The sequence below is a fragment of the Canis lupus genome, chromosome 11, assembly GCF_048164855.1.
Source record: "Canis lupus baileyi chromosome 11, mCanLup2.hap1, whole genome shotgun sequence".
Classification (NCBI taxonomy): Eukaryota; Metazoa; Chordata; class Mammalia; order Carnivora; family Canidae; genus Canis; species Canis lupus.
This window is the reverse complement of record NC_132848.1, coordinates 52,073,087-52,092,392: the sequence shown is the minus strand read 5'-3', so window position 1 is coordinate 52,092,392 and position 19,306 is coordinate 52,073,087. Positions and strand designations below refer to the sequence as shown.

At 43.9% G+C, this 19,306-nt stretch overlaps 2 long non-coding RNA genes across 13 annotated transcripts in view; one reads left to right on the top strand and one right to left on the bottom strand.

Moving 5' to 3' along the window:
- The window catches only part of LOC140600194 (uncharacterized), a 126,169-nt gene that overhangs the window by 74,822 nt on the left and 32,041 nt on the right, over positions 1-19,306 (bottom strand). For 5 of the 10 annotated variants that reach the window (XR_012003391.1, XR_012003393.1, XR_012003394.1 and 2 more), the window contains exon 5: positions 11,954-12,423. The exons of 3 other annotated variants lie outside the window; for them this stretch is intronic. This is a non-coding gene — a long non-coding RNA (uncharacterized lncRNA). Of the gene's footprint in view, positions 1-2,754; positions 3,239-6,069; positions 6,210-11,953; positions 12,424-19,306 lie in introns of those variants that run through there. 2 more of the 10 variants (XR_012003395.1, XR_012003398.1) reach the window with 2 other exon arrangements.
- Positions 3,408-19,306, top strand: part of LOC140600197 (uncharacterized) — a 38,520-nt gene continuing 22,621 nt past the window's right edge. The window contains exons 1-3 of one of the 3 annotated variants that reach the window (XR_012003406.1): positions 3,411-3,907; positions 4,994-5,084; positions 8,245-9,241. This is a non-coding gene — a long non-coding RNA (uncharacterized lncRNA). Of the gene's footprint in view, positions 3,908-4,993; positions 5,085-8,244; positions 9,242-19,306 lie in introns of those variants that run through there. The other 2 variants (XR_012003408.1, XR_012003407.1) reach the window with 2 other exon arrangements.

The following is a 19,306-nucleotide window of genomic DNA, read 5'->3' as shown; positions in this document are numbered from 1 at the left end:
AGTTCCCTCCATGTATTCTTTTGCATATGTGCCTACCTGGAATGCCTTTTGTCTATGCAGTTAGGAACTACGATACCTACTTCTTACAGTGACTATGAAGTTTAAGGGTTGTGGTATAGAACAAGTTCCTAGCTCATGTTTTGCTGAGTCCTCACTAAATATTTCTAGCATCCTTCTCCTTCCTCTCTGTCTGAGGAATGTATCAGCACAGGCAGCCCCTCTTCTGAGATGCCTCAGGCCACAGTGCTTTGTTCTTCCCAGTTAGAGGACTGTTAGGGGGTCTGTGTCTCCAAGCTGATCCACAGACTGATCCTCAGGGCTATAATAGTAGGTGCTAAATGTATGTTCCTGAATAACTGGAACTGAGGGCCTGTGAGGCAATGCATTGCTCATCTTTCCAGAGCCAGAGCATGCACACTCATTGATATTGCTGAGCAGGAAGTTTGGGATCTGTGCTCTGCTGGGCTGAGAAGCCTGGGGTGGGGCCTCAGTCACCCTCTTGCAGCCTAATCAGCCATCTAGTCCACCCAGCCCTGAAATCAGAATCCACATCCCAAGCACCAGAGCCACATCCAATTTTCCATCAATAAAATATTCAGCTGCTCCACAGCCACTATCTGCTCTGTGTTGGGAGGGCCCTGCCCTCTCAGTGCGTGGATCCTACTCTTCCTGGCACACATTGTCCCTTAATCCCTGGATCAGCCCTTCATTATCCTAGCTCTGTGCATTTACTAATGCTCTCTACCCCCATCACCCCAAAATCAGAACTGCTCTTCCTCCTCCTCCTCCTTATCCAACTCCAATCCACCCCTCCCCAAGGCCCACCAGCTCTGTGAAGTCTTCATTGGAAGTGATTTTTGCCTGCCTTAAATCCCAGATGTGCATCTAAACAGCAAACCCACATTTCACAATCCCAGACGGATGGGATTAGTTCTTGAGTGGATTCATCCTAGTTCATATGAGATAAAGACCCTTGACTCAAAATGATGATTTACTGCTGCTGTGGATTCCCTTCCACAGATTGGGGTTGGGGTACTTAGTTGAAAGCAGGGATGGGAATTTCCAATGAAAACCCATGGGAGCTCTCAGGGACCTCCACCTGACCTGGAACCCTAAAGTTTCCCTACTTCAACCAAGGCTTATTCTCTGGTCTTGTCCTTATTCTAGGATATGTGCTGCTGAAATGAGCACATGGTCTTGTCCTTATTCTAGACCAATTACTCTGTATAGGGTGAAGGACAGAGTGCTCTCTGGCCACAATATGTTGTTTCTGGGTGCACAATGACTGCTGTTTAATGTGGTGAGTTTGGGATGTTGTGAGATTGCCAACAGAGCAGTGAGCTGAAAGCAGTGCACTAACTAGCAGATTCTGGGAAGAAAGGGCATAGGTGTGGGGACCCACAGCCAACCTTGTATAATCAGAGCAGTTGGGTCCTGCTTTATGCATCTTGAAATTAGGTGTAAATAAGATATTTGAAATCAACTCTAATTTTAATTTTAATTTTTTAATTTTTATAATTTATTTTTATTTTTTTATTTTTTTAAAATTTTATTTATGATAGTCACACACAGAGAGAGAGAGGCAGAGACACAGGCAGAGGGAGAAGCAGGCTCCGTGCACCGGGAGCCCGATGTGGGATTCGATCCTGGGTCTCCAGGATCACACCCTGGGCCAAAGGCAGGCGCCAAACCGCTGCGCCACCCAGGGATCCCAACTCTAATTTTTATAACAATACTCAGATGATTTAGATCAAATGTTTCTTATAAGGGGATAAGGGTTGACCTATTGCCTGCAGAATGGGCATAAGATTTGGATTTGGAGTCAGGCAGATGGGGCTTGAACTGGGTTCTGTTCATTGTTTGGCCAGAACTTTACCTTCCTGGGCATGCATATATACATATATGCATTTTGAGTATATGTGTGAGTGTGAGTGTGAGTGTATGTATGTGTGCAATATGTTTAGCTCTATACACACACTTTTTTTTTTTTGAGAATTTTAAAAAAGATTTTATTTATTTATTTGAGAGAGAGAGCACACAAGCAGGGGAAATGGCAGGCAGAGGGAGATGGAGAAGCAGGCTCCCCATATAGCAGGCAGCTGATGTGGGGCTCAATGCAAGGCTCTGTCCCAGGACTTGGGGATTATGACCTGAGCCAAAGGCAGATGCTCAAATTGACTGAGCCACCCAGGCACCCCTTTGGAGCATTCTTTATGTGCTAAGCACTATGTCAAGCATTTTATTTTCAATGCCCCATTTAGCCCTTATAACAGCTCTGGGAAGAGTCATGCAAGAGTCAGGGAAGAGGCAGAAGGACAGGGAGATATGTATATATATGATAGGATATCGTATATATATCTTCATATATACAGAGATATGTATATATACATAATATGTATATATAATATAGAAATATAGGTATACTTCTAAATCTATGTAAAAAGAGGAAAAGAAAACAAATGGCAAAATGTTAACACTTGGTAAATCTATGTGAAAGATTTATAGGTTTTTCTGTACAATCCTTTCAACTTTTTTCTGTTTGAAAATTTCCCAGTAAAAATTGAGACTTGAGCAAACAGGTTTAAAAGAGAGGGCAAGTAACTCACCATTAAGCACATTTATTAAATGGCAGATCCAGGAGTCAATGTATGTCACATTAACTAAGGAGAGATAGCTGTTTAAAGGAACCTAAAGCTGAACACTTTGTATTTAGTTTATTATTATTTATTATTTTATTTATTTAAAGAGTGTGCATGTGCGAGTAGGGGATGGGGGTAGAGGGAGAGGGAGAGAATCCTAAGCAGACTCTGTGCTGAGCATGGAACCTGATGTGGGCTCAATCCTACAACCCTAAGATCATGACCAGAGCCAAAATAAAGTCAGATGCCAGGCCGACTAAGCCACCCAGGCACCCCGAACACTTTTATAATATACAAGTATCTCCAGCAAATGTATTTCTTCATTGATTCCACTTTTAATCACTGGGGTAGCTAGTTCCATATAGTCCCAGGATCTAAAGCAGCTTCTTCATTCTTGTGCAAGAAGGACTCTTGTAGTTGAGTTGTTGTTGAAAGCTGCTTTTCCTTTGGCTATAGTGAAGTCAAAACAGTTCCCTGTCCCAACCTCCAGGTTTCTAGGAGACAAGGCTCAATGTCCTTGCAGAAGCTGGGAACCCTTTTTGGCTCCATGGTTTCCATGATGCAAACAAAGCCCAGGTTTACTCATTGGAGGGACAAAGCTGGTGAGAAAAGAGCCTTTAGTAAATGTGCCAGTGGGCCACCATCAGGGTCACCTGAGGTGCTTATTTAAAATGCTCTGCCTCCTGAGGCTGGGGCCTGGGAACCTTCATTTTAACTAGTACCCCAGGTAATGCTGCAGCACACCAAGGTTTGAGAATCCACAACCTAGCTTAAAATCCAGGCCTCTATAGCTGGCATTCAAGGCTTGCAAAGCTTGGCTTCTCTTACTCCCCAGCATAACCTTCCCCTCTAGCCTGGCTAGAGGTTAGGTTAGTCCTCTAACCTGCCCTCCAGCCTGAGCCCTTTGCTGTCTCACCCTTCCCTGGAATCTTTTCTTTCTCCCCGCAATCCTTATGATGCCAACTGAGCCTCAAGAATGAATTCAAGTCTCACCTATTCCCTGGAATCTTTCTAATCACCCCAGCCTATGTCCCAGGAGTTGCTCCCTTTCTGTCTTCACTCAATGTTAAATTGGTGGCACTTGATGTAATAAGTTATGACATACTATCTATTATGATTTTTCACTTGCTTTTTTTTTTTTTTTTTTTTCACTTGCTTTGGTTGAGTTCATGTCATTCTCTTGACCACCTGTGAAATTCCTGAGAGCAGAGTTCACATCTTTTTCTCTTGCATCCTTTTTAGTACCAAGGATAAAGTTAAAGTCCTGGGTAGGTCATTAGAACTAGGTTGCTAATAACCGAATTGAGGGAGAGATGAGAGAAGAACAGCATAAAGACAGGGTGGAGTGGACAAGAGGGAGAGGATTAGTTATGGCCATGGTAGTCATTGTGCAGGGCACAGGATCTTTTGATTGGATCTGGGATTCCAGGCTCTGTGGATGGGTGTTGTTAGGATGACCATCCTTCCCTCCCCCATAAGTATTTGCATTTGGGGCTGGGCTGCTTTGGGGTCTCTGCCTCCTCATGACAATTTGCATCCACAAATTTACATAGAAGTGAAGGAGCTTCCTGAGAGGGGAGACAGGGCCTTGCCATATTCCTTATTTGTTGTTCAAAGTCAGGTATGGTGAGCCTGGGGCTGTAGGTATGAGCAGTGGAGCCAGGCTATAGGGTAGTATGGCTCTCCCTGAGATAGTGTTTGGATTTCTCCCTGAGGCTTTCAGTAATAACCCTCTGATGACTTTTTGGTGGCCTGCCCTGCATTCTTCCAATGATATCTGCCCAGCTATGCTTGAGGCAGTTAGAAACCAGTAAGCAGTGTCATAGGGCGGCGAGGGCGGGGGGGGGGGGGGAACGACATCATGGATATTTTGTCATAAATGTAAATGACACCTCCCTTGTTGGCCCAGGAAGGTGAAGCCTGATACATACATGCTGTTCCCAGATCCCCTTACATTGCCCCCTCTGCCTAGAATGCCCTCTCCCCAGGTCACTGCTTGATAAATTCCTCAGGGGGACCTGGCTAGAGACCCAAGGTGGAATTAGATTCTGTTTGGAGGCCTCTGTGAACACCTCTGCCTCCCAAGTAAAATGGGACCATGACTACCTCCCAGGGTGGCAAAGAGAAAAGATCATATTCAGGCTAAACAAAGGGCTTGAAATTGCTTCTTTACTTCTCCTCACATCTCCTCACATTTCACTGAATAAAAGCTGGCAACTCTGGGTACCCCCCACCTCAGAGCACCTTGATTAGGGGGTCCCCTAGATGGTGTTGAGTGGTTGCATACTGCACAGAAGGACAGCTTAGAGCCCTGTGTGATGCTTCTGAGCCATGAGTTGCCTTTCCCCACCCAGACAAAGGATGTACTCAACCACGGGACAAAAAACAAGGCAGCAGATGGAAGAAGAGCCACAAAGATAGCAGTCCTTGGAGGATCAAGGAAAGGTCAGTGACCCTGTGAAACATAAACACAGTTTGGATGAGGAGAGCCAGGAACCACAGAGTGGGCTCCTAATGGAGGGAAAATGAAAAGAGAAAAATCAGTGATGCAGGAAGCTTCTCCTCACTCACATCCTTCAAATGGCTGCGGGGGGGTGGGGGGGAGGTGGGGGGAGGTGGGGGGGAACAAGCTGGAGCTGGGAATATATTAGCTGCCTGATCGTGTTACCGAGGGAGTTGTGGAGTTCCAGTGCCCAGAGGCCTCTCAGGAGATGGTAGATAATTATGGATGGGTCTCTGGTTTAATACAGCTCTGCCACAGGGTAAGGGATGGAATATATGACCCCTTCAAGGTCCCCTTATCTGTACCAGAGCAGGTTACTGCAAAACAAAGACAATTCAGGAGGCTGTCACATAATCATTTGTGTTGCATGCTTCCTTCAGAGATTTTTTGAGAAATCTCCTGATGAAAGTTCTAAGTGCTCAAAACCAGAATGAATTCAGGGATTTCGTTACCCCCGCTCCAAATCCCTGCCCTGTCTTTTATTTAAAATAATAATTAAAACTCCAATCTCCTGAAATCCTTAATACAGAGGTTTTACAGTCAACTGAACAAGATCTTTAGCTTTCATTAGAAATGTCTGCATTTCTCTTTGGTTTTAAGGGAGGTGGGGTATATTGGAATATTAATGCGGAGCATTTACATGAGGCTCTTAATTTGAAAAGAATGTGAGAATTAATGCTTGAGTTTAATCGCAGAGCCTGAATCATCACAGATAGATTTTTACCCTCTTTTCCTTAATCAATTTCACCCTAATTAATTCTTCTGTGGCTAAGTCTTGTTACATTAGATAGTCTGCTGATTATTTCCACAATCAAGAGACTGTATATTCATGCATTTTTAATAAGGAACGACTGCATCCTTTTTCATAAGTGATCCTGCTGGTTGGCAGTTGCAGCCGCTAAAATAATTATAGAGCAGATTACTTACTTTTAAAGCATTGTTTGCTGTCATATTCATCCTAGGTGACAATTTGGAAGAGCTCCGAGGCTGCTGTAATCGGGCAGAGGAGCAGGGTATTTAGTGTGGCAATTTTCAATGTCAAGTGCTGTTTATGCATAGGTCAATGCCTTTAAAAAAATAATAAACACAGGAGTAATTTGGTCCTGCTGGCTGATGAAGCCATGTGCTATAGACTCAAAGGCCATTCTGTGCTTAGTTTAAAACCCTGGCTTGTAGAAGAACTTACCTGAAGGCTGCCCAGCACCTTCTGCCTTCAACTATGACTGGTCCAGATATGGTCATTGGTGTCTGATTATTACTTATACGATGGGGTGCTCTCATATCAGACCCTGATACCGCTGCAACCTTCAAGAGGGCTTGAAGCAGGGGATGCAGTAATTCCAAAGCCTCAGCTGTTTTCTGGTTAGCAAAGAAAGAAGGAAAACCTACCTACAGGAAAAGACTGTTTTTGTTTTGGGAAAAATACTAGGCTTTTTGGTTATGCAGAGGAAAACTCAAGAGCTGATTCTAGAATGGACATATTGAGATAAGGGGAAATAAATGGCTGTGCATACTAATATGGAAGGCTGTCTTTTCAGTGGGCAAAGCTACTACTCACTGCAGAAGTTCTTCCAGTGTTCACTTGGTGGAGGAGTTTTCCCTTCTCTCTTAGGGAAAACAAAGAGTTGGGGCCTGGACTCCAGGTAGGGCAGTTAGGCCAAGGGCCGTCCTGTCTGTGAATTAGGTTAGCTCTACAGTCAGAGCATGTCTGAAGGCTGTGGAAGGAGAAGGCAAGCAGGGCACGCAGGCCATGGGGCAGTGGGCTCCAGGAGAGTCTATAGGCAGCTTCCAGCTTAACAGTTTTTATTCTATAATTGTAACTCTCTTTTGCCAACCCCAAGCTTTTAGCAGTTTTGTTAACCCTACAGCCTTAGGAAAATAAGCTATAGCCACACTTGCAACTTAGTAGGACAAAGGAGTGTGATCTTCCCTTAGACTCCCTCCCCTATAGTCTGTTCAAGGAAGCCTGGTGGTCCTGGAGCCCATGTGAGGTGCCACTGATTGGCCCTGGGGAAGGAAGAGACTCATGACAATCCATACGAAGAAAGAGACTCAAGTTAAGGTCTTGCTCAGGTGGACAGGTATAGAAGGAGAACGAAACAAACATCCTTCACCATATACTAGAGAGAGACACCTTCAGAAGGAGAAACTACAGTGTGCAAATTAGACGGGCCTGGGTTGTTGGCTAGCAGCCATCTGGGTTGCCCTTAATATACGCTGCAGTTGGCCAGAGTCTCAGAGGTTGTCCTGCCCTCCCTACTCTCCACACCAGCTGTTCAGGGAAACAGCCAAACTGTAGCAGCCTCCAGCTCATTTCCCAGGAACATCACTGCCAGCTGCTCTGCAGAGCCCTGAGCCAATAACTGGAGGTGGCACTAAACCTTAGGTCACTGCTCCCACCCCTGGTGCAGATGAGGAAACTGAGCAGTTCTGGGGCACTTACTGTCTATAGTGAAATGATAAAAAGAGGTGTCCTTAGACTATTGAAGTCATGGAGGAAACTGGAAGGACAAGACCTGAACAGGTATTTGACAACACAGTATATAAATGGCAAGCTGGCTGGGTGTCTTGAGGCAGCCCTCCAACCTCTGTTACACTGAGTGGGAACTTAGGCTTAGAGAAGTAATGTGACTTGTTCAAGGTCACTCTATTGATAAGGAACAGGTTCAGGGTCTCAGGTAACCCAGCTCCCAATTTAATGCTCCTTTTGGACAGCCCAATCCTCAGGTGAATTTCTTTTTAGCTAGAGACAGGGTGGGGGCTGGCTCTCATCCCTTCAGGGTATGCATGTCTAAAACACATTTAATCTTCATGGATATTTCTAAGACCTGTTTTCAGTTTTGTCTGAGATCTGTATCCCTGAAGTAAGATAAATGGTATTCACTGGAAGGTCAGCTGCTGGGGATATTGGGTTCAAGGAGCTAAGGAAGTAAATCATTTGGTGAGTGAACTTAGAAAGGCCAAGATGTTAAACTCCAAGCCAACCAGGATTTAATTTATTTGTTACTGAGGTCAATGCCATTTTTACTGCACACTAAAGAAGTCTGAGCTCTGTTGCCAAGATTCAAGAGAAATCTTAGTTGTCATTTTCCCCTCTACTAGAAAGAAAATGGAGACTGTGTCAAATCTGGGAAGCCTGGAAGAAAGAGAATAAAGAGAAAATACAAAACATTTCTCCCCTCTTCTTGTGTGCACTCTCTGTTGCCAGGACAGATAGAGCCATCTCATCTTTTTCATCAATGTCTGCTCTAGGAACAGAGATCCCTCCCTGGGGCCAACTTCCTTCCTTGGATAGCCAGTGCTTTGGGCCAGAAGGTGGGCAGCTCAGTGTTCTGGCAGATGTAGAGCTCAATACAGGAGGCTTCCCCTATGTCTAGAGCCTTGACTTCCCTATCCTCACTCTTCTTAGCCATCTCTTGCCCATCCTCCTTTCATAGAAAAACCACTACCAGCTCCACATGTGCTCAGTTCACTTTAGTAAGTCATTAAAAAAGCTTTTCTCCTCCTGGAATTTCCTCTCTAGTTCTCACTGTACTTGCCTGAGATTACACAGATTGTGTGCCCTAAGACCATACTTTATAGGCTATTCCTATGCTCCATTAAAGAACTGACAAAGCTCACAGACTGGTGAAAAATAGCCAAAATAATATGAATAACAGCAATAAACCTAACCATATATTGAACAGCGACTATTTTTGGGCAAGGGGCTTCACACAGCTTCATTACCTCACAGATTCCTCATCGCTACCCTGGAGCCCTGCAAGGTAACTTTTATTATCCTCATTTTGTAGATGAGGAAAGATATAGAAAGGATGAGTAGTTTGAACACCTTGCCCAAATAAGATTAACAGTAGCCAAACACATTGTGTTAGCCAACCTGGAGAAAAGACATGTGGATGGCAGAGGCAATGGGGCAGACTCTTCAGCACTACCTCTGGGGAGCAGCCTCGATTCACAAACATCCTGGACTGGCAAGCAGCCACTGTAGACTTTTGTGGGGTCACTACTTGGGATCACTTCGTCCCTTGCTCTGGCTCCTTATTTACCATGCAGTCTTTTGACCATAGCTCACTTCCCTGTACAGTGTGCCTGCCGGGAAAAGGTGTGCAGGGCCGCACAAGCAGGGGGATCCCAATCTGTTAGGCAGTTGTTACCCAGGACTATGCCCACTTGCTGGTCTCTTGTCTTGGAATGCCTTCCTTGCCGCCTCACCTTGGCTCTGTGGAGATGGCTTCACCTTGGCTAAGTGGCCCCCTGTTCCTCATATTCCCCACATCTAACCCTAAGTTTCTTTCATGATGTCTATCATTCTCTGCTATTAATTATTTACATAGATTTTTTAAAATGCATACTTTATTTTTTTAGAGCAGCTTTGGGTTCCTAGAAAAATGGAGCAGACTGTACAGAGTTCTCCCATAAGCCCTCCTCCTCCCCCAACCTCTTCCACGCACTACCACCAACCAAGGTCCACAGTTTACGCAAGTTGTTCCTTTTTGTTGTACATTCTATGGATTTGGATAAAAGTATAATGACATGTTAGCCATCATTATGGCATCATGCAGAGTTTCACTGCCCCCCAATCCTCTGTGCTCTGTCTATTCAGCCCTCTCTCCCCACTAACTTCTGGAAACCACTGATCTTTTTGCCGTTTTCATAGCTTTGCCTTTCCCACAATGTCAGGTAGTTGGACTTACACAGTATGGAGCCCTTTCAGATTGGCTTCTTTCACTTAATAATATACATTTAAATTTCCTTCACATTTTCCATGGTTTAACAGCTCATTTCTTTTTACTGCTGAATAATATCCCACTGTATGGATGTACCACAGTTTATCTCTATCCATTTACCTGCTGAAGGACAACTTGGTTGCTTCCAAGTTTGGGCAGTTATGAATGAGGCTGCTATAAACATCTGTGTACAGGTTTTTATGTGAACATAAGTTTTCAACTCCTCTGAGTAAATATCAAAGAGCACAATTGCTGGGTTGTATGGTAAGAATATGTTTAGTTTTGTAAGAAACTGCCAAACTGTCTTCCAAAGTGGCTGCACCATTTTGCATTCCCAGCAGCAATGAATGAAAATTCCTATTGCCTCACATCCTTGCCAACATTTAGTGTTGTCATGTTTTGGATTCTGGCCATTCTAATAGGTATGCAGTATAATTTTGTTGTTTTAATTTGCAATTCCCTAATGACACACTGTGTGGGGCATTTTCTCATATGCTTACTTGCCATCTGTATTTTCTGTGGTGAGGTATCTCTCTGTTTAGATCTTATGCCCAGTTTTTAAGTTGTTTGTTTTCTTATTGTTGGGTTTTCGGAGTTCTTTGTATATTTTGCTTAACATTCCTTTTCAGATAGATCTTTTATAAATATTTTCTCCAGTCTGTGGCTTGTCTTTTGATTCTCTTGAAAGATGTTTACTTTTTATCTTCCCAATGAGAATGCATACTCTATGAGACTGGAGACTGTGTTTTATTTATAGCTATCTGGCACATGGTAGGCATTCATTAAATATTAGGAAGAAAGAGACAGAGATAGAATTAGCATTCTGGTCTATATATCAGTGTTTTATTACTTTGGTTGATGTTAGTCTGTTCCTAAAAGACAAATCCACCCTCACTCAGCCTGTTGACCATATTGAGTTTGGGAGCCTGATGGGGGAACAGCCCCAGACCTTGGAAAATTTATCAAGGTATGCTATGGCCTTGGGAATCCTCTTGGGAATTAGCTGGCACCTCTCTCTTGCTATGCATCTTCTTCCTGATTGTATTTCCTGTAAGTGATGGTGAGTTTTTGAAACTGAGACCCTCTCCCAAGTATTTTGCCTTTTACAAAGGGGTGTGAAGTCATGTCCAGCTTTGGCAGTCCTGTGTCAGAGCACTTGTGGTACTGCCCTGAGGAGACTACTAGCCACTGGCACTACTCTGTGGACCATTTGCATGCAGTTCACTTGGTGCCAGCCACTCAGCTTTCCCAGCTTCTGCCCTTTCCCCTCAGCAGCCTCTGAGCTCCAATGGCCTGTGAGAGTTGATCTGGGTCTGGAATTTGTTACTCTAACACTTTCCCAGAAGTAGGTGTCAGTTATTACTGTTAATCCCCCAGGGACCCTTATTCTCTTTGCAGCTGGGAGAAAGGGTGGTTAGATGCAACGAGATGAGTATGGTGGTAACATTCTTGATAATGGCTAATTTCTTGAGCAGTTAACATCCGCCAAGCCCCATGCTAAGCACATTACATATATGATCTCACTTAGTCCTCACAAAGTTCTGCAAGGCAGATATCTTATTACTGTTATCCCTGTCTTTCAGATCACCAAACTGACTCAGAAAGGGTAAGTACATTTGTCAGAGTCAGAAAATAAACGGCAGAGCCAGGATTCAAACTCAGGACTCTATGTCATGCTTTTGACCATCACAATAGCCCTCCCTTCTCCTGCCCTCCACAAAATATTATGTATCTCTTTTTTACAACTCTTCTTTACAAAATTGGCCCTTGGGCAGCCCGGGTGGCTCAGCGGTTTAGCACCTGCCTTCAGCCCAGGGCCTGATTTTGGAGACCAGGGATCAAGCCCCACATTGGGCTCCCTGCATGAAGCCTGTTTCTCCCTCTGCCTGTGTCTCTGCCTCTCTCTCTCTCTCTCTCTGTCTGTCATGAACAAATAAATTTTTAAAAATAAACAAATAAATAAATAAATAAATAAATAAATAAATAAATAAAATCTTAAAAAACAAACAAACAAAATTGGCCCTTAGTATCTGTGATTCAGGCTGCCCTGCCTGCACCCTTGCATTTTCCCCAGGGCCACTCACCTCCTGGCAATCTTTCCAGGGGCTGGTGCTCCCAGCCCTCTTCTTCCTCCAAAGGAAACCTGTAGCTTTGAGGCAAAGGTGCTCTAGCCTCATGCTTCAGTCCTCCAGTCCTCTGAGACTCTTATTAGCAGTATCTTCCCATAAACCATTCAAGGAGACTTTGTGGGTTCCAAAATAGAGTCATTTTAATGGTTTATTGCTTCATAAACACTGTTCTGCAAGGACGCTGTAGGCCCATGTTGATAGAAACAGTCAGTTCCTGTATTTTCGGGTTCGGATTTACCTTTCCCGGCTGCGGGTACTTCCTTATTCCGGGCAGGCTGACCTTTGGAGGAGCTTGGAGGTGGGGGTGGGGAGAAGGTTGATGTGCTAGGTTGGCTGAATGCCCCTCCTGCTTTCCCAGGCCTACGTGATGAAGAGCCAGTGAAACATTCTTCCTCTCTCCTTCAGTCTGAGCAAGCAGGGTTTATCTGAGGGGAAGAAAGTCTGAGGGAAGTGGGAGAACAGACAGGGAGACCTACAGAGTCTGCAAGTCTCCATCCTGACAGCCCTAGGGTGGAGCGTCACCCAGGATAGTAGCAATGGGAAACCGTATGCATTATCCTAATACTCACAGTTTCTAGTATCCTGTCCCTGCGATGAGGAAGTGGAGCCCAGACATGGACTACCCTGGGTTTTTATGCAGCTAACAAGTGACTATATCAGGCAGGTCCCAGTAGGGAGTAGGATCTGCTGAATATGTTTCAAATGAAGGGCTGCATTTAGAGAGGTTAGGCAGGATTCAGGGATAAGCAAAAGCTGGTGAGGAACCCAGAGAGGAGCAACAGCAGGAAGCTCTGATTACCCGCAAGCCTAAAAGATCAAGGAGTGGAAAGAGTGAGACCAGAGATGGGTGAGAGAACTGAACCCATGGGGGCGGACCTAGAGTCACAGAGGAACACCGCCACCGCCAAGCAAGAGGCAACAGGGGAGAAATACCTTGGCTTTTCTTCTTTCCTGCTTTCCCATCTTTTCCATGCCTCCCATCGGCTGAACCCAGCTAAAACCCAGGTGATGCAGTCTAAAGAGGTCAGTCATGTGGGCACAGAGCAGGAGAGAAAGAGAGGGGACAGGTTGGTAGGCAAGGGGCACAAATGAACCACAACCAGCACAGAGGTACAGCTAGATTTTGAGCCATGTTTTTTTTTTTTTAAGATTTATTTATTTATTATTTATGAGAGAGAGAGAGAGAGAGAGAGAGGCAGACACACACAGAGAGAGGGAGAGGGGCAGAGACACAGGAGGAGGGGGCAGTCTCCATGCTGGGAGCCCGACACGGGACTCGATCCCAGGACTCCAGGATCGCGCCCTGGGCCAAAGGCAGGCCCCAAACCGCCAAGCCACCCAGGGATCCCCTGAGCCATGGGTTCTTAAGAGTGCTTATCCCTTGCCGAGGTTCTTTTTAGCTGAGATGACTTTCCATCATGCAGCACCCTTGACATCTGACACAAGCTCACTCAGAGACTAAGGCTTGGGCACGGCTCATCTATTTATTAATTTGAGTGATCATTTCCTCACTTCTTTCCTCCTCCCTGTTCCTGTAGGAACCTCTCCCAGGGAATGAAATTGCCTGGACCCAGGCTTCTGGCCAATTGGATCCCACCACTGGTTCTGTTTCATTTCATTTTGTTTGCTTTCTTTCTCTCTTCCTTCCCTCCTTTTCCTTTTCCTTTTCCTTTTCCTTTTCCTTTTCTTTCCTTTCCTTTCCTTTCCTTTCCTTTCCTTTCCTTTCCTTTCCTTTCCTTTCCTTTCCTTTCCTTCCTCCCCCTCCTTCTCCTTCTCCTTCTTCTCCTCTCTTTCTTTTGAAGGAGGAGAGCGCTGTGATTATTTGGGCTAGTAATTGTCCCTAGAGAAATCTTCAATTTTTTACCAGGCATCTCCCCTCCCCATCCTCTACCTCTACCAGTTCAGTGTTTCTACCTAAGCCTTTTGCATTATTCTCTACAGATGGTGCTGCCCTTAGCAGCCTTTGGTAGCATTACCAACACCCTGTCACCATTTTTCTGGGCAGGGACTGATTGCTCTGATCAACCAGACCAGAAAGAAGCTCAGGCTGTATTGATTCTCTCCGATGGCACCCAGATCTAGTGTGAGCTGTGACTAAGCCACGAGGGGTGATTGACTGCAAAGTGTTGGAAGGTTGAAAGGTGGCCTCTGTGATATATCAGGGAACCACCTTGAGAGATGGAGGGATGGGGAAGAGTTTATCTTCCAATGTGTCTAAGGGGTACCAGCAAGGTATTGGATAGAAACGTGGGAACTTCTGGAAGGGTCACCATATAGCCTGTCAAACTGTGTATTTTCCATCCACATACTTTCATCCAGGTTCATCTAGTTGTTTTTCCCCTGCAGCTATGAGACTGGCTAAAGGTGGGGTCTGGGCTCAGGATGGTCAAAAGTTTCCTTCACAACACTGTTCCTTGGGGTAGTGGAACTTCTGGGCATTCCAGTCAGACTTGAATTCCTGACTTCTCACTTATGCCCCTCCATCTACCCAGAGGGATGCGGATCTCTACTATCTGTCTGCCTCAAATGATGATGATGATGATAATGATAGCTAACATTTCCCACTCTTTAGCTACTGTTCCTAATACTTTACAAACTCCAGATGATTTTGTCTTCACAACATTATTATTATCCCCATTGCACAGATGAAAAAGCAAGGCTTAGAGAGATTTTATGACTTGGCCAAAGTCACACAGCTAGTAAGTCATACTTAGAGCCTAAGTCCAAACCTGGTAAAGTCTTCAGAGCCCACATTGTACCCATGAGCCTGTATTGCCTATTGATGGGAGTGGTGGGTGTGTGTTTTTCTTCTCCTTTTTCAGGAAAGGCTTTGCTGAATTATAACTGATATACAATTAACTATATACTTAAGAATACAATTTGATGAGTTCTGACATATGTATACAACCATGAAACTGTTGCTGAAATCAAGATAATGAATAAGTCTATCACTCCCCAAAGCTTCCTTGTGCATCCCTCACTTCTCCCACTGCCACCTGTTCCTAGGCAACCAATGATCTGCTTTCTGTCCCTATAGATTAATTTGCATTTTCTAGAATTTTATATATGGAAACAGAGAGTAAGTAGCCTTTTTTTGCCTGACTTCATTTGGCATAATTATTTTGAGGTTCATCCATGTTGTTGTATGTAACAATAGTTCATTCCTTTTTACTGCTGAACAGTATTTGATTGTACAGATTCACTAAATTTATTTATCCATTCACCTCTTGATGGACATTTGACTTATTTCCAGTTTTGGGCTATTACAAATAAAATTACTCTGAACATTCAAGTACAAGTCTTTTTGTGGACATAGGCTTACATTTACTTAGGGTAAATACCTAGGTGTGGAATGACTGGATCACATAGTAGGTGTATGTTTAATATTACAAAAAATGACCGAGCCATTTCCAAAATGGTGGTGCCATTTTATATCCCTGCCAGCAATGTATGAGGAGTTCTAGTTGCTCCCCTTTCTTGCCAACATTTGGTATAATTAGTCTTTTTAATTTTAGTCATTCTAGTAGGTATATAGCTTTCTTTTTTAAAAAATATTTTAGTTATTTGAGAAAGAGAGAGAGAGCCACTGTGGGGAGGAGCAGAGGGAGAGGGAGCAGACTCTGCCCTGAGCCCAGAGCCTGACACAGGGCTCGGTATCACAACCCTGAGATCATGACCTGAGCTGAAATTTTTTTTTTAATTTTTTTATTTATTTATGATAGTCACAGAGAGAGAGAGAGAGGCAGAGACACAGGCAGAGGGAGAAGCAGGCTCCATGCACCGGGAGCCTGATGTGGGACTCGATCCTGGGTCTCCAGGATCACGCCCTGGGCCAAAGGCAGGCGCCAAACCGCTGCGCCACCCAGGGATCCCCATGAGCTGAAATTGAGAGTTGGATGCTTAACTGACTGAGCCACCCAGGCCCGCTTATGGTAGTTTTTCATGGTGGTTTTAATTTGCATTGACTAATGACTAATCATGTTAAGCATCTTTTCATGTGCTCATTTGCCATCTATCGACACTGGTGAACTGTTTGCTTGAATTATTTGCCCATTTTAAAAAAAGATTGGATTGTTTATATTATTATTATTGAGTTGTAAGAGGTTTCTGTGGTTTTTTAAGATTTATTTATTTGAGAGACAGAGAGAGCATGTGGGGTGGAGGGGTGGAGGGAGACAGAGACCTAAGCAGACTCTACACTGAGCACAGAGCCTGTCGTGGGCTCAATTTCACGACTCTGAGAGCACCACATGAGTCAAAACCAAGAGTCAGACACTTAACCAACTGCACCACTCAGGCACCAAAGTTATGAGAGTTCTTTATATAACCTAGAACATGTTCTTTGTCAGATAAGGTTTTGCAACTTTTCAGATGTCTCACCTTTTCATTTTTGTAACAATGTCTTTTTAAGTACAGAAGTTTTATATTTTGAATTTTCTTTATAGTGTGGGTTTTTTTCCCCTAGCAATTGCCTGGAGGGAAAATATTTCCTTTCTATTATTGTAGTAAAATATACATAACATAAAAGTTACCATTTTGGCTATTTTTAAGTGTATAGTTTAGTCACATTAAGTATATCCACACTATTATAGTTCATACTTTTTGAATCCTTTTGAGGGATTTTTGGCAAACTCAAGGTCGCTAAGATTTTCTCCTGTATTTTCCGTTAAAGGCTTTATAGTTTTAGCCTTATGCAGACCAATTTCAAGTCAAATTTGGTGTATGGAATGATCAAGGCTCATTTTTGCATATGGTTAAAAATTTGTTTCTGCATCAGTTGTTGAAAAAAAATTATCCTTTCCATGGGATCCCTGGGTGGCTCAGCGGTTTAGCGCCTGCCACTGGCCCAGGGCGTGATCCTGGAGTCCCGGGATTGAGTCCCATATCAGGCATGGAGCCTGCTGTTCTCTCTGCCTGTGTCTCTGCCTCCCTCTCTCTTTGTGTCTTTCCCATTAATAAATAAATAAAATCTTTAAAAAAAATTATCCTTTCCCATTAAGTTACACTGACAGTTTGGTAAAAAAAAAAAAAAAAAATCTATTGGTTGTTTTTTGACTATTTCCCTGGTTTGTTTTCAATTCTTAACTCTTGACAGATTACCTTCTAATGTTCATTTGCTGTCTTCGGGGATAAGATCCCCACTCTCATCACTGCACTGATCTGGATCCTGACCTTTCCTGGTTGGCTGATAGATTTTTAGTGACATTTTCCAGGTCTAACCTAATCCCTTGCCAATCCCATAATCTGCAATCAGCCTTGCTTCCACCCTCCTTGTCTGGGCTCTGTGCCTGGGACCCAGGACCTGCTGCTGCCCATAGTCTTGATACTGTCAGAGTCCTGGAGGGCAAGAGCTATAGATGCATCCTTCTCTAGAACATAGGATTTCCCAGCCAGTTACTAAGGAAATCCTTGCATGGGAGACTAGAGACACAGCCTTCACAGCAATGACATGGCTACCAGACCTGACCTTCTCAAGACCTCACTGGTTATTGGCATCAACCCAGTTGTGAACCCTAGTTAGATCAGAAATAAGATTTAAAGAAAAATATTGATGGATAAAACTGAACAAGGGAAATGCAGAGCCTTGCAGATCAGTGCTCTTCCACAAGGAAAGAAAATCCTTTTAAGGATAGAACTATTGGAGTCTGTGTATCCATGTATGACCTAGAGGCAGAAGGACCACAATGCCTCATCAGTCATAATCTCTGGTTAACAAAACCTGGGAGACCCCTTGGAATGACTTTCTTACATTCTGTGGACTTCTCTACCAATATGGATGATGGGAAATGGCTCAAGTTTGCTGGGAGACATCACTCTGTACCTATCTGGGTGGACCCAGGGAACGTTAATCTCAGCAGGGGCTGTGCAGCTTGCCTCCCAGACTGGTTCATGTTAGGGCCTCAAAGTAGCCTGCATGAGTGGAATATTTTTTGGAAGAATTTTATTTCTAATTCAGCTGAAAAGGGTTACTGCACAGAACATTCAAATCAAAGATGAAGCTTTATTATGTAGCAAAAACATTTTCCACAAGGACTAAAGAATCCCTTTAGTTAGCACATCCTCAGGGGAGCACCTGAGAGAAACCGTTCCTAGCACAATATCCCTCCGTTCCCAAGAGGCTGAAAGGGCAGGCACCATGAATACACATGTTGTTTTACATGGGCACTGGGCCCTGTGTTGTTTTTCCAGCCACTACATTTATGAGCCAATAGCTCTAATCTGGGAGGTGGTCAGACATGGGGGCAGAGAGTTTTATTTTAGGGTTGTTCATCTCAGTTCATTCATTCATTCATTCATTCATTCATTCATTCATTCATACTGAGTCCTAACCAAAGTCCCTATGATCCCTGGCAGGAAGTCACACACCTACTTTCCTGGAAATGCACACAGTCTGCCTCCCTTGTGGGCTGTGTCCAATGGATAGACTGCATGGGTATAATTGTTGGGGAAATACAGGGAAGGGGGGAGGCATGGATTAGCATCATCACAGACTCATGAGACACTTAGCCACAGGATTTATCCTAGAAGAAAGTAGACTAAGACTCATCCCTTTCCCAGGTCTGCTTGGGAACAGAAGTGAATCAAAGAGGCTTATGGCTGAGGCTCGACTGTGACATTACAGGACTTTAGGGACTTTTATGGCTTCTCAGGCTGTCACTTCCCTGACATAAGGTGCTGTGAGTACCATGTGGGAAACATAACCTCTGCTGCTCTGGAAAATGATGAGGGTAAGAAAACAGGAAAGTTTCTCATAGTAAATAAAGTCTTATTTAAAATGAAGACTTTGGGACGCCTGGGTGGCTCAGCGGTTGAGCATATGCCTGTGGCTCAGGGTGTGATCCCTGTTGGGGGATCAAGACCTGGTGGGGGGAATCAAGTCCTGGTGGGGGGATCAAGTCCTGCATCAGGCTCCCTGCAAGGAGCCTGCTTCTCCCTCTACCTGTGTCTCTGCCTCTCTCTGTGTGTCTCTCATGAATAAATTAAAATCTTAAAAAAAAATGAAATAAAATGAAGACTTTTAGGACATACTTCCCTATATGCCCAAGTTTCTGGCCAAACTCAGCAGATTAAGCTGAGGCTTTTGTGTTTTGAAATACAAATCATGTTATGAGAAGAGCACATCTTTAGAGTTAGACATATCTGAATTTAAGTCCTAGCCTTGCAGGTATCATTTGAGTGAGTCTGAGAAGTCCCTTACCTTTGTTTATTCATCTATAGAATAGAATATTACCTATCTCATTGTATTGTTATGAGGGTTACTATTTTAATAATACCTACTTTAAATCAATTATTTATTATGTGCAAACT